Source organism: Mytilus edulis, chromosome 4, assembly GCF_963676685.1.
Source record: "Mytilus edulis chromosome 4, xbMytEdul2.2, whole genome shotgun sequence".
NCBI lineage: Eukaryota > Metazoa > Mollusca > Bivalvia > Mytilida > Mytilidae > Mytilus > Mytilus edulis.
The window spans coordinates 61,658,680-61,673,737 of NC_092347.1; the positions used below are offsets into that span (position 1 = coordinate 61,658,680).

The 15,058-nt window shown below is 33.1% G+C and overlaps 1 long non-coding RNA gene across 1 annotated transcript; it reads left to right on the top strand.

Annotated features, from left to right (window-relative positions):
• The first annotated feature begins 2,168 nt into the window (after window positions 1-2,168).
• LOC139521957 (uncharacterized) lies at window positions 2,169-14,603 on the top strand. The gene is made up of 2 exons (XR_011664141.1): window positions 2,169-2,353; window positions 13,482-14,603. It is a non-coding gene; the product is annotated as an uncharacterized lncRNA (long non-coding RNA).
• The last annotated feature ends 455 nt before the right edge of the window (window positions 14,604-15,058 follow it).

Below are 15,058 nucleotides of genomic sequence, written 5' to 3' on the forward strand. Positions count from 1 at the left end.
GTTGTTAATTTCAAGGCTGTGTCATTTGGTCTCTTATTGAGAGTCAGTTGCGGATCCAGAGGGGGGCGTAGAGGGCGTACTGACTTGGATTTATTTTTTATTTTTTTGTAAAAAATATTAATCAGGCGAAGACTTCGTGAAATTTGCCATTTCCCGTGTATTTTGTTTTTATGCGACATTTCTTAACTTATAACTATACTTTTTGCTCGTATTTACTGTAATATATTATTGGTTATGTCAACGTCATGTGATTCGCTACGGCGGTGTTAACCAGTGCGTCGAAGGAAAAAAACCGTCATTCAGTCATTTTGAAATTCAGATTACAGTAACACTTGCTTATGACACCTTCAAAGCAACAAAGGATTGATCAAGAACGTACTGACTTCTATTTCATAATTCCACCAAACAGAAAGTAATACTCTATTACACTCTCGTGAAAGTTCCATAGCAATATTATGTATCTACGAAAACATGTTTAATCCCAAAGGCCCCAGTGAATAATGATCCCCAGTCAGTAAGCTCTAGATAGATTTTATGTCTTTTAAAGGTATGAACTATTTGATTTGAGGAGGCAATGATCTGAGAAGTTTGAGAGAAAAAATATTACCCTGATTTTTGTCTTAATCAAAAATTCTGGTCGTATATATCTGGATTGAAAACAATATTTTGTCCACTTATTTGCTATAAGAAACAAAAATTTCAAACATAATTATTTAGCATAAAATGAACATGATGAATAATAAACGGGTGCTATTTTTTTATAACGGGGTTTGCATGTAAATCCCATATCTGACCGGAATATTTGTTTCGCCGAACTGATATATTGAATACTTTTTTCAAGGCCCGACTGCAACCTGCCTGCTTGGTGTGGCCATGATGTCTCCATTTGTCGACCGTCATTCATAAATTCGTTGTCCTTTCAGACCCATTCGTAGACTTTGGTTAATTTGGAACCCTCACTTCCCTTGTTGGCTGAAACATTTCAACCAAACATTTGGACAAAAATTGTTTGTTTTTTTCTTATCTCGTGTCGGTCTATTGTAATTTTCATCGATAGCCCGACGTCTATCTTGTTTACAACAAATAAATTGTGAGGTTTTCCTAAATAAACAAACGAGAAATTTCCATGTCCATTTTGTAGTGCCAACTCCCACATCAATTATATTAGTACATAGCTTTCGATCTATCCAATCATTTTATAATCCAATCATTTTATACGGCATCAAAAATGTCCGACCCTTACACTTTACAGCAACTATAAAATATGCATGCCCAACTTCAGGAACCGTGTAAAAAGTTCATTGTACACTTATTTTATGTTTTTTAGCCTAAAAAGGTCAAAAATCTAATTCGCCCACCCTTTACCCTTTCCAAAATCCTGGATCCGCCCATATACTCTGACACAAAATAGTGCTTTTGATGTCATTGTTTACTTAAACTAACCAACAAATATGCAGAAATGAAACTTTTGGTGAAAGGAAAATATATTTAGACCATTTTGAGTCAAAATTCACTTGTCTATGAGTTTGCGTTAAAAATCAGGATAAATGCGCTACATAGTACACTAATTTAAGATTTCCAGAAAACCGGGAGTAATTTTGGTAGTACCTGTGTTTTCAAGATCAGAAATTCCATATAAGACTTTAAACATTGGTTGAAAATTGGCATGTAGAAAGGTGATACATGTATAATTAAGGTTATATACCTGGTTTCCTTGAAGTTAAACTTAAGGTAAAATATTTAGATAGCTGTGAAAATTGCAAGATTTGGTTGAACAGATAGGGATTTTTAATTGGTGGTCTGACACCTTTATTTTCGTTTTCCTCCCAAAATAACCCAAACTGAATAATCATAGGAAAAGATGACAAATGCGACTATACCTATATAGAACACAGAGGCATGATGATTAATTTATTGTAGAAGGAAGAGAAGCGACACACAAAATGAGGTCTTCAGTCTCGTTTATTAGTATAGATACTCTAACTTTTCTTTTATAGTACTTTGTATATCCCCATCCCTGTTTCACTTGAATTAATGTGAGCTTATTCGAATATTATGCATGTTTTCTGGCACGTTTGAAATAAATGCAATTCATGTAAGGTTTGAATGTATATTTATACAATCATGTAATTATAAACATTTAGCATGTTATAAAAACAGAAAGAAATGTTTATAAGTGCAACACACGGTATTTTTGGACAAGAAATCAATTTTTCTTACACTTTTAAAATTCAAATGAAGTAAAACAAGAAATCAATCTGGTTGACGCAACAATGACAATCTGTTACACAGAATAATAGTGGTGCATTTCTTTCCAGTGGGTCTCAATCAACACTGATTTACAGAAATCTTGGTAAGAATTTAGTCTTAGATGCTTGATTTTTTTATTAGTTGTTATTGGCTTTGAACAAGCTGTCAGTAACTGCGTAGAGCTCTGAGTTGTCTCATTGGCAATCATACCACATCTTCTTTTTAAATAGCTTAAAGGTGTTGTGAAAACAAACTAAAAATAACAAAAAAGACAACCACAATGAACATGCACCATGAACGTGCAACAACAAACAACAACGAACACACAAAGCCAGGCAACAACGAACAAATAAAGCCAGGCAACAACAAAAGAAAACAAAAGAAAACAAACGGTGACCTATAGTTGTTAATTTCTGTGCCATTTGGTCTCTTGGGGAAAGTTGTCTCATCGGCAATCATACCACATCTTTTTTTATATCAGCTAACAAAAATAAACACAACACATGTCCATGATAGCTAGACTTGATGCTGCAACAAAGTGTGACCGGGAAAAGACCAGTGTATTGGTAAAAAAAAATTAAAAGGCCAAATAAAGTACAACATGTAAGAGCATTTAGGGACTTATCCTTTTTTACCTGGGAAGGGGGAGGATTAAAATTATGCACGCCAGCTGCTCGTTTCGTGTACAGGAGACTCATCCGAAACGATCGAAACAAAAAGATGAAAAGGCCACGTAAAGTAAGGAGCTGAAGAGCATTGAGGACCAAAAATTTCGAAAGGTTTTGCCAAACTATGACACTATTAATGTGAATCGTTTCAACACTGAAGTGCTGAAATCTGGACTGTTGATACCCTCGGATGGAATCTCCACAAGCAGTGGCATCGCCCAGTTGTAGTAAAGAAACTTCCAAAATGGTTTGCCAAATTATAACCATATAGATAATAATTATGGTCAACACTGAAGTGCTGACTGCTGGGCTGGTGAGGTGATACTGTTGGATGTAAACTCCTCCAGCAGTGGCATCGACCCAGCCGTTGTACTAGATAAACTCGTCATAGATACCAGGATCAAAGTTCTGTACACGATACGCTCGTTTCGGCTGCAACAGACTCATTATGCAGTAACGCTCGAATCGAAAAAGTAAAAAAAAAACAATTGAAGTTGAAGAGCATTGAGGAGCAAAAAGAATGGTTTTGCCAAATTGTGATCATATTAATGATAATTCATGTCAACACTGAAGTGCTGACTGCTTGGCCGGTTTTACCCTCACAGAAAAATCCACCAGCAGTGGCATCGGACCAGTTGCTGTTAATAAAATGATCAAAGATACAAGGATTAATACAAATACAACAGATATTATCCATTTCTTGGGTAGAAAATCCTAAGTATTCATAAATAATCAAAATTTTCAATATTAGAACCTCACAGTTTTGAAAGGACATCTGATATATATTATACTATACCTTGTGATGTGGCGGAGTTTAAAGAGGAAACAATAATAAAAAGACATATCAATTTATCCATATGTATATTTCGTTATATCTACATATATATAAACACTCTCCGTCTAGTCGCCATATTTTCTAAAATATATGAACCCTATACTGCGAGTACAAAACATTACAAAAGTGTCTATCACGGTTTATTGTGTTAAACAATGCAACTGTATAAAGTGTGCGTCAATAGAAATTAAACCTTTGATTTAACAATTTAGCTGTTTTCTATCGAGGCTTTGGATTCCTGAATATCAAACAAAGATACAATGATTGGTCTTTCGGTGCGTACCATTTTGAACTCTTGTCTTGATTAGGTCTTGCGCCTGTAACTTTCAATCCAATCACAGTTTCTTTTAAACGTTTGTGCTTTAAAACGTTTAATAAATATTCTAAATTTACAAACATATCGTCATCAGCTTTTAATACATATTGAGCAGACGGGCAATATGTATATGACCATTTCAACATGGCGACGGATTTATACGTCAAATTTCTGTAAGAATCTACAAAATCCTTCTGAATAATGTCATGATAAAGGTTGCTTTCATTAAGTATTTCCTGTTGAACATTTGAATCTGACGTCTTTCCAAGCATAAATACCAGTGCTATTTCTTTGTTCGTCTTTGCAACAGATCCCCAAGTTTTCCGAATTGTTATTCGTTGTCTGAAATTTGCCGCAGCAGCACAGACAATCACGGCTAGAAACACAGACTTTTTGTTTGTTTTACATTGATCTTTTTCTAAAATAATGTATCCAAAGTCATGAGGATTTATGTGTGACGAAGATCTAGTTAACACAAGTGTCTTATTTATCCTTTTTAAGTAAGCCAACCCAGTAATATTATTCATAGATACATTATTTACAAATGTATCGCCACCTTTCATACAAATTGTGTACGGGATATTAATATTCCAGAAAAGTAGAGAGAAACAACACAACTGCAAAAATAGTAGAACTACAAATATCTTCCTGGGCCGTTTTTTCCAGCAAATCTGCTTATGGGTATATGGTCTGTACATCAGGATAAATTTGACTCATCTGAAAAAGAAATGAAGTCTGCAGCATTAATGCATGTCTGAAGATAGTATAACTTTTTATATACTATGTCCTTATTAGTAAAGTTTATGATTTGTCTCACAAAAAAAACCTGTTCTTCTCCTACTGAAAAGTGATTGAAACCTGGGAACAGTTTATCTAAAAGCAGTCATTTACGCTATTCCAATCTTATCTTAATCCACGTTTATCTAGCCTATAACTTTTTCGTCCTTCTGTCCATTATTTTAGTTTTCAGAGTGGATTGATCCCCAAAAAAGCCAAATTGTATATATATGTATATATATAAAGAAAAATATATTTCTATAATAAAATACGGGACTTTATACTTTTATATTAATTTACTAGGATGCTCAAGGATTCCAGTTTGAATTGTACTTGCTTGTTTTTCCCGTAAGTACATTCGATGTACTTGTGCTGACGCCATTGTTAAACAAGCTACATACACGACAATCTGGTTAAATATTTAACATAATTTCATACCCTGTATATCACGACTACCATGTCAGGGGGTGACCACTGGTTGGCACCGCTAATCTACTTGTCTATATGTTGTGTCGATGACTTAACATTGAATTAATACTTGAATATTAAAAAAAAAAAGTGTAATAAATTTAGCAGCTTAAATATGAAAATGAATGTATTGAAAAATAATTCTGTAGCTACGTAAGTAGTGAATTCTTAATCGAGGTCGAGTTGAAAAATTAAAGATATCGCTCTCTTAGTGAGTACTGTTCCTTATCTTAGGCAAAGAGTTTCTTTTGTGTATTTCTTTCTATATAGTGAAGGTAGCTATCCTGGTGTTTTGATGTAGGTGAATATAGCATGATATGTCTTTAACTATTAAAAGTATTCATTAACAAATTTAACAATTTTTTATTTTTTTCCTGTGGCAGAAAATGAATTCTCCCTAATATAGGTAGACCCCTATTTTTTATATGAATTATATGTAAAACGTAAAACAAAATACAGCATTTGAATTTAGTTCAGATAAAAACTGATAAAATCTAAAAAAAAAATTGCTACGTATTGTTGACATAATGTAGTCTTTTCGTACTCAGCACATATTCATAAATGGGAGCAAAATTATAACCTTTTAGTAAATTTTTAAGTGAAAAATCAGTAACATTTAACTTTTTTAGTTTTTCAAATAAAATTTTCCTTTCTAAATTGAATAATTTACAATTTAACATATAATGCTCTACACTTTCGATCTGGTTGCAGTTTAAACATAGATTTGAGGTAACTACTCCAATTTTATTCAGGTGCTTATTTAGTCCAATATATCCTGTTCTTAATTTGAAGAGTAATATTTCTTTCTCTCTTGTTAAATTTGGAATATTAATTTGAAAATTTACTTTATCAATAATTTTAAATAATGACCTATCTTTGTTTGTTTCCCAATCTTTTTGCCATGAATTTTTCAGAAAATTTTTACAGACAGTTTTAATGTCTTCTTTAAAGAGAGGTATAAAATCTATGCAGTTGTCTAAATTAAGTGCGTTTTTGGCTTGTAAATCTGCACTTTCGTTGCCCATTACTCCGACATGACTTGGTATCCATTCAAATATAATTTCTGATCCACCCTTTTTAAGTGAAGTCACAATTAAATGAATATCGTATAAAATTTGATTCTTTACTTTAAAAATAGGAGCTCTGATGGCTTGAAGAGCTGACAAAGAATCTACAAAAATTACGGTTTTAATAGGTTTAAAATCTTCTAGCCATAAAAGACTTACAAATATTGCCATTAATTCTGACATAAATATAGAAATATAGTTTGGTAGTTTAAAACCTTTTTTTATTTTAAGTTCTGGAACAACATATGCACAACTTGTATTACCATGTGGGTCTTTAGATCCATCTGTAAATATTTGCAAATGTTTTGAATATTCTGAGTCGATTAATATTTCGGCCTCACTTTTAATTAAATGTGGCAGATCCTTTTTACTTATTTTATCCTGAAGTTGTGTTTTAACTAATGATTTTTCGATATGCCATGGTGGACATGGACATTCTGAATATCTATAAATATATTCAGTAGAAAATTTGTTTTGAGCTAGAAAATCTCTTGCTGTTATTGAAAAGGGTTTTCGTTTAACGTTTTTGGAGTAATAATCAAAAATGAAAGTGTCATTTACCGCGGCTTTAGCCGGGTGTGAGTTATCAAAACTAGTCATATTTAATAAAAGCTTTTGCTATTAGACTTTGTCTTCTTATTTCTAAAGGTGGATCTCCCATTTCAACTTGCAAAGCTTTCAAGGAAGCTGATCTCATTGAACCAGTACATATGCGTAATGCCTGATTTTGAATTTTATCTAGACATTTTTTAGTACTAAAAGAAGCTGAATTATAAATTTCACATCCATAATCAAGTTTTGATCTAATCAAGGAAATATAAATAGAATGAAATTCATAACAGTGTAGCTATGGCCATTCATTGACTGGGGGAAATTAAGTGAACGTTCGTCTGTAATGCCCACTGCTCACGACATACTTATCATATAAATTTAAACTGTGAGGTCACCAAAGGTTCTAAACGCCTAAAAAAAAATAATTAAAAATACTAATCAGGAATAACCTTTGTAATTTGAAAATAAATAAAAATGGCCTTCAACACGGAGTCTTGGCTCACACCGAACAGCAAGCTATAAAGGTTGAATACTTAAAATTCTTTACTTGATTTTTTGTTATGGTTTGACCATCAATTTTCCTAATATGATATCGCACGTTCTTTCAGATTATTTTTTTTACTTAATTGGCTTTAAAAGTTACAATGCATGATGTCGTCTGTTTATGTAGTTCATATGTGTTTTTCGTTTCTCGTTGGTTTTCCCGTTTGAATGATTTTACACTAGTAGTTTTGGGGCCCTCTATATCTTGCTGTTAGGTGTGAGACAAGGCTCCGTGTTGCAGGTCGTACCTTGACCTATAATGATTTACTTTTATGAATTATTACTTGGGAGGAGAGTTGTCTCATTGGCACTCATACCACATCTTCCTTTATCTATCTATATCAATACATTTTTTTTCCAACAAAAGAATACATCACAAGAATATAAGTTTTGTAAGAAACTTGAGAAATTGTGTTGGACTTGAAGATAAGGCAAAGTGACAAATATCTGAAAGAATGAATCGTTTTATGGTATTAAACAAAGAAATCAAATGATTTTTTAATTATCCAGAACTCTTCACAAACACAACCCACATGTATACGCATTGAATAAATAGTAGGCCATTCTTAAATGATCACACCGTAGAAGTAGTTGTGCTCTTAATCAATGAGATATTTTGTGAATTAACCCCATCAACTTAATAGTTTTTTTTACAATGGATAAACCTATTTTTTTATTATTATTAAATAATATCATCTCTGAACATTATTATTCTTATAAATGACACGGTTGTATGTGATGATTATAATAAATATTTAAAACAAATTCCTTTCAAGCTTTGTAAAAAGAAAGTTTCATTTTATGTATCGGAATGTGTAACAAGTGCATGAATATTTCAATCCCCACTGGAAGGCCTCTGACAGACTGGGTGAGCATAAAATCATAGCCTTTGACAAACAAGTTACAACCTACAAACGTTTTGACGGCGTGCACAAAGTTGACGGCAACTGTAAAATGCGCTTTTTACATAGTTCTATACAACTGTGTTTAAGATATTTTTGAATAAAAATAAGAATAAGAATTTTTTTATGGTAAAATAATAAATGCATGCCATTGAAATCCACATTAATAGTAAGGTAAATTAAAATTTAATCTATAAAGCATGAAACGGACATATAGAAAACGGCAAAAATACGGTGTAAATTGTAACATTAAATAAGCATAAATTAGATTTTTTTACCTAAAACTTATACAAATTCAACATATTTTCCTGCATTTTCGTATTACAGAATTGTTCGGATTCGAACTCGGACATCAAACGTAATTCATCGCAAAAAAAATCAAAAACGATCATGGTAGATAAGTTTGGAATTATCTTCGTTATGTGTAAGAAGTAGTAATTTGGAAGGACTAATAATCGAAATGGAAGAATCGGCAAGAAAAAATATGTAATTGCAATCTTTTTATTTCAGAATGACTTGGTATTCAAAATGTGCATAACCAGAGGTTTAAGATAATCTGCAAAATATGAATGATTCGATAGTCTCGACTGAACACCTGAATTTTTTAAATGTCCAGCTATTATGTTACAATCTAAAGAAATGACGTTTTAACGCTATTTTCTGAAAAGGGTTTACGACATAGTCGCTAATCATTTCCATTGCACTGCTCTTAGCATATATTTATTTATATTTCGAGAATGTGCATTTGCTGCACTTTTTTGTTCGAAAGAAAAAAGAAATATGTTGAACGTAAATATTTAAAGTTATGTGATAAACTAAGTGTCCAGTGTTTTTGTTACGCGCTTGTTTTCTGGGGGGAAATGCCGACGTCGTAAATGGTTTTAGTAATTTGCGGACGTTACGTTTGTGGACTCAGCTTTGTGCACGCCGTCTTTACTGTCGACCACACTGTTATGCAATTAATTCTATGTATGTTTAATTTTGTACATTACTGATAAAAATGTACATATAACTGACTTATTGAAAATTGAAGAGGTAGCCATGATTTTGTACAACAAAAAACAAACAACTGAAACAAAGAGTCACACATGAGCTAATATTGGGAAACATGTTCCTCTAAAAATCATTTTTTAGGTGAAAGAAAATTCCTTCATTTATATTGATATTGTTTGCTTATTTATACACCCATCATTCAGTATTAAGCAGATAAGTACAACAAGTTTAGTGATCCAATGTTCAAGATATGCCCTTGGCACGAGTTTTATATGACCAGAAGCACGGATATGATAGAGGTCAACATGGTCAAAGGTCAAACTCAATGTCATAGTGACCAAGTTTTGGTTTCTGACAGATTGCCTTCCCATGATGCATCCATAAATCAAGTTTGGTCAAGGCTGAATGATATACGAGATATGCTCCGATACAAAATGTTCGTGGACATACTGGTACACATGTATATAAAAGAAAAGTTTAACAGAAAACAATCCATATTAAAAAAAAAATCCACACAGACAATCAGCCAATTGCTAACAAATTAAGAACAAAACAAAGGACAGGTTAAAGGACAAATACTAGTAGTCACTGGCTTTGAACAGTCGATGTCTAGGTTAAGTGATTGCAGTATTAAGCCATTTTATTACTGGTATATAGTATATACATGTGTACCAGTTTCCAAAAATGGACACTTAATTATTAGACTCACACAAACGAAGTTTCACCTTGTCCGTGGAAATTTTGTATCGGAGCATATCTCGTATATCATTCAGCCTTGACCAAGTTCTACATCAAGTTCATTGTCACTTATTTGTGAAAAATTCCTTTTGCCTAATCCAAATGCTGCCATCCTCCGGTAAATAGTGCTTTGGGATACCGTTAAGAGTTTGGAAATGAAAGATACTTCGCAGCCATTTTCAAGGACATTTTCCAGGATTGATTTTGTAATGTCAAAGTTTGGAGGACCACACTGAGACCGGACCCTTTGGGGCTTGTCAGTTCCGTACTTGACACACTCTGTCCGTAATCTCATCATGTCTGCCCTGCCCTGCTTGAAAAACCTAAAGCTTCCATTTCATGAGATGACAATTTGCAGACAATATCAGGCGGTTTTTTTTCATCAATAAATGTTTTAGTGTACGCTTTGAGATTTAAATCTTGCATTACATGTTCCATGGTTGAATCCCCCATTTCTTCGTCATTTGCTAAAATTTCATTGCTTACATACGGGTCTTGAAGAACCGAAAAATTTTACCTCATCATTATAAAGAATAATCATCATAATAAAGAAAAGTGATCATAATAAAGAAGAGTTTTAATAAAGAAGAGTGATCATAAAGTAAAAGCGTATAATGACGTAACCACAGCATATAATAAAAAAAACCCCACAGCATATAATAACAAACCCACAGCATATAATAACAAACCCGCAGCATATAATGATAAACCCACAGCACATAATGACGGAACCACGGCATATAATGACAAACCCACAGCATATAATAACAAACCCGCAGCATATAATGATACTGAAACCCACAGCACATAATGACGGAACCACAGCATATAATGACAAACCCACAGCATATAATGACAAACCAACAGCATATAATAACAAACCCACATAATAAAATGCAAAACCCACCATCACATAATAAATACTATCACGTAAGACAGCTATGGCGCTCCATATATTTGCTTACTATTTGTATGGTTCTATTTATATTATTTTGTGGTGGATCATCAGTATCATTAGTAAAAAAAATTGTTAAAATGTTCCTCAGATTAGAATACATTTATTGGTTTTTAGTAATGACAATGCCTGACATGATGCTTGGGGCTAGATGATCTAGGAGGTAAACGTTTGTGCTGATTTTTATCAATTCTTTGATAATATCTCCTCCAAATCCGGTCGAAGCAAAGAATATTGTTGACCAATATGACAATGATTTCACCAAAAGAACCTTTGTGAGCATACTTCAAAGACTCATAACTGCTACAAAAGTAATCTGATGGAATTTCAAGCATTTCAAGTGGATATTATCAACAGCTTAATTAGTCTTAATATGTCAAAATATCTACAAAGTAATAGTATTCAAAAGGTTATGCAAAATTATTCTCCTTTCATTCTTTTTGGGTTATGTGGAACAAATATAAGTGATACATGTACCAATACAGTATTTGTTGTGGTATGAAAGTGTAGTAATTATGTTAATTCACACAAATTAAGAAATAAAAACAAATGAATGAAAAATGTTGAACATGTACAATGAAATATAGTTTTAGAAATCGATTAGGCCTTATAAATTTTTTTAAACATTAAATTGAAGGACCATTTACACTCAGGACCGAGTCATTAGTAGGCAGAACAGATGTATTAAAACAACCTAGCATCATATTGCTATTAGCGGGAGTAGCATTGTCGGGTAAATTTGGTCTTTTTTTTAAATTTGTATAATGTTTGGTTCAAGTCGAAATAGAGTGCTTTTATCTCCCTATTACTTACATTGTACATAGAGGTAATACTTCTTTGACAAATCCTTGTACATGAGAGTTGTCTGTCAAATCTTTATTTCACAAAGAATGATATGTATAATAATGAACTGAGCTCAAAGCAAAGTACTTTAATAATACACTTAGACAAAGAGCTAAATCCAGTGATATACTTTGTACTACAGGTCCTTCAGGAACATCCATCGACCAAAACCATATCTCAATAACATGCCATACTACATGGTTGGATAAGAAGTCCTGAAAAAGACATGATTTTTTTTTATCGTATTTTAAGTATATATGCACAGGTTAAAAATTCTTGTGGTATAATCATTCAGTATCTAGCAACTATCAATTTGCTTCATGCACAAATTGATATAGGTTGAGTGCCCCTCTGTTGGTAATAAGAACACACCTCCACCTAATTTTAGTAAACTGATAAACAAACATTCAAAACTATCAAATGTTATTCAAGACTTGTCAGTGTCTATTTACCATTGCCACTGAATCAGTGATATATGTACACATAATTATATATATGTAAGACTAAAATTTTACAGTACATATATAAGACTAAAATTTAAAGTACATATATAAGACTAAAACTTTATTCCCCAAGTCATTTTCAAATCTGACTTCACGATATAATAAGATTCCATATCTACATGTACAATCAATGAAAATCAAATATCCCTGTAATAGACTAGCATTGAAATCCAAGTTTTCTAAAATGTTAGCTAGGTGGAACCTAAAACTAAAAAATGTGAAACAATATATATTAAATATTCCAAATGCAGTTGATGCATTTGCAACCAGGGCAGCAAAAACCATCATGGCTATCAGACTTCAACTTCCTGCATTTACATCGATTGGTAATACATCCAGTTTTGCAAGAGCAGCCATTCGTATACCAATCTACAGTCTTCTCTACTTTCAATAAGTTGACATCACTATCCCATACACACCTAAGTAAGCTGTCAAAGTGTCCGTTAGTATGTTCATCCTGCAATATTATAATTTGCCATCCAAAATCTGAAAGAGATGGAAGCTTTAAAAACCCAGTAGACGCTTGTGACCAAAACATAAAGACCCAACAGCATCTCTGCCAATGAAATTTTAATGCGTTAGCATTTGGCATAATTTCAACCTCAGTCAAAATTCTCTCCCACATCTTTTCCCTAATATCTGAAATTAATGTTAAATGTTTTTCATTAATAGTATCTGCATTTATAGTATCAAACAGAGACTTTGGTGATGAAATAGGTAGGAAGGCAGAACAGTGTCTGGATATACAGCTGATATTAATCTGTAAAATGAATGAAGCCCGGGCTGTGAATTAATATCACATAGGAGACCATGCTCAGAACCACCTGAAATAAAACCAGCATACTTTCTAAAGGTGTTAAAAAAAGTTTTCTTGCCAAACCCTTTAAAAAAGGAAGTGTAATCACACCCACTAAATATATACAAAATTTGAATACATTGTTCTATGTTTTCAATTCCCTGAAAGCAAACATCATTTTTTAATGATCGAACTAATGCGTTCATATCAATAAATGATTTTTCATAAGGAGTATCTTTCAACTGAACAAAAATTGATTTGTTTATATTTTTCAGTATTGGTAAACCTATGAAGTAAACATCTGTATCAGGACTGTAAATGATGATGTTTATAGCAGATGATGTTACAGCATGCAACCATACTCTGGTGTCTGCCTCTTCATGATCACCAGCTGCATCAAAATATTCTGTAATAGAACCATGTTTGGAGCATAGGGCTTTGTCTTTGAATTCATTGTCAAAGCCACCTACTGTAACTAAAAGAAAATCAGAACTTGAAAACTTTTCATTTGCCAGCTGTAAAAATTTGTCTGAAAGAAAATTAACTAGTAAGCGTTTCTGAAATCTGACACCAATAAAAGATCTCCAGTTCTGAGGCAAGACTGTGTTTGGACATATCTCTTCGTAATCTGAGGATTGAATTTCAGAATCACGTCTGGATCGTTCAAGGTCCTCTGGACTGACACCATTTCTGTGCGGGTGGTCAAATATTATGTGTACTTCTGAGGCCTTGAGTTGGTGATGTTGACGTACTACCCACAAGTCAAAAAGGAAGGCTGCATATTCTGAAAATGTTCTGTGAATAGAAAGAGGACTTGTATTAATAATAAACATGGCATCAATAATAAAACCTAGTGACTTAGCTGCTGAAATGAAAACTGGCAAATTAGTTAAGAATGATTCTGAATATAATTTCTTAAAAACTGTGGTTGCCCAACTCTTTTGTCCTTTCTCTGGCACACCCTCAGCATCACAAATAGCACGAGGCAGCTGTATAAACTGTTCCAAATTGGTATTTTTAAAAACTGGTGTCAGGAGTCCCATTTTAAGCGATGCTGATACACTTCCGTGCTTGAAGATACATCCCACAAGTGTGACTAAAGTTGTTTCCATTTTAGATCCTGCATGGGTAATATGTTCAATGGTTATGTCTTGGAAATCTGCCGATATGGAAGGAGGTACAGAACGAATACGCGGCTTTCGCACTGTGTATATTGACCTCTAGATGTCTTTCAATTACATTCATTTTGGTGTGGGTTAATGTTTGATTGTTGTACATATTACAACCAGATACTCAGCAGGGTGCAGCTTAATACGACTGCAGAGGTCGAACCCGGAACAGTTGGGGAACCCCAAGAATTCAATTTTTGAAGAAATCTAATAAAGTTTAGTTTTGAACCCTTTAGACCTAAATGACGTAGACCAATTTACAAAAAAATAAATGTCAAGATCCTAAATACACTGTTAGATTCAGCATTTCAAGGAACTCCAATTATTCAATTTTTGATGAAATCAAACAAAGTTTAATTTTGAACCCTTATGGCCTCTTTTTCCTAAACTGTTGGGACCAAAACTCCCAAAATCAATCCCAACTTTACTTTTGAGGTTATTAACCTTGTGTTTAATTTTCATTCATTTCTATTCACTTACAGTAAAGTTATTGTGCGAAAACCAAGAAAAATGCTTATTTGGCCCTTTTAGTTTTAGGGCCCTTAACTCCTGAACTGTTCGGACCAAAACTCCAAAAATAAATCCCAACCTTCCTATTGTGGTCATTAACCTTGTGTTTAAATTTCATTCCTCCATGATAAATATGTTGTTGTCCCCGCAGACAAAGCCCCAAATAACCTCGT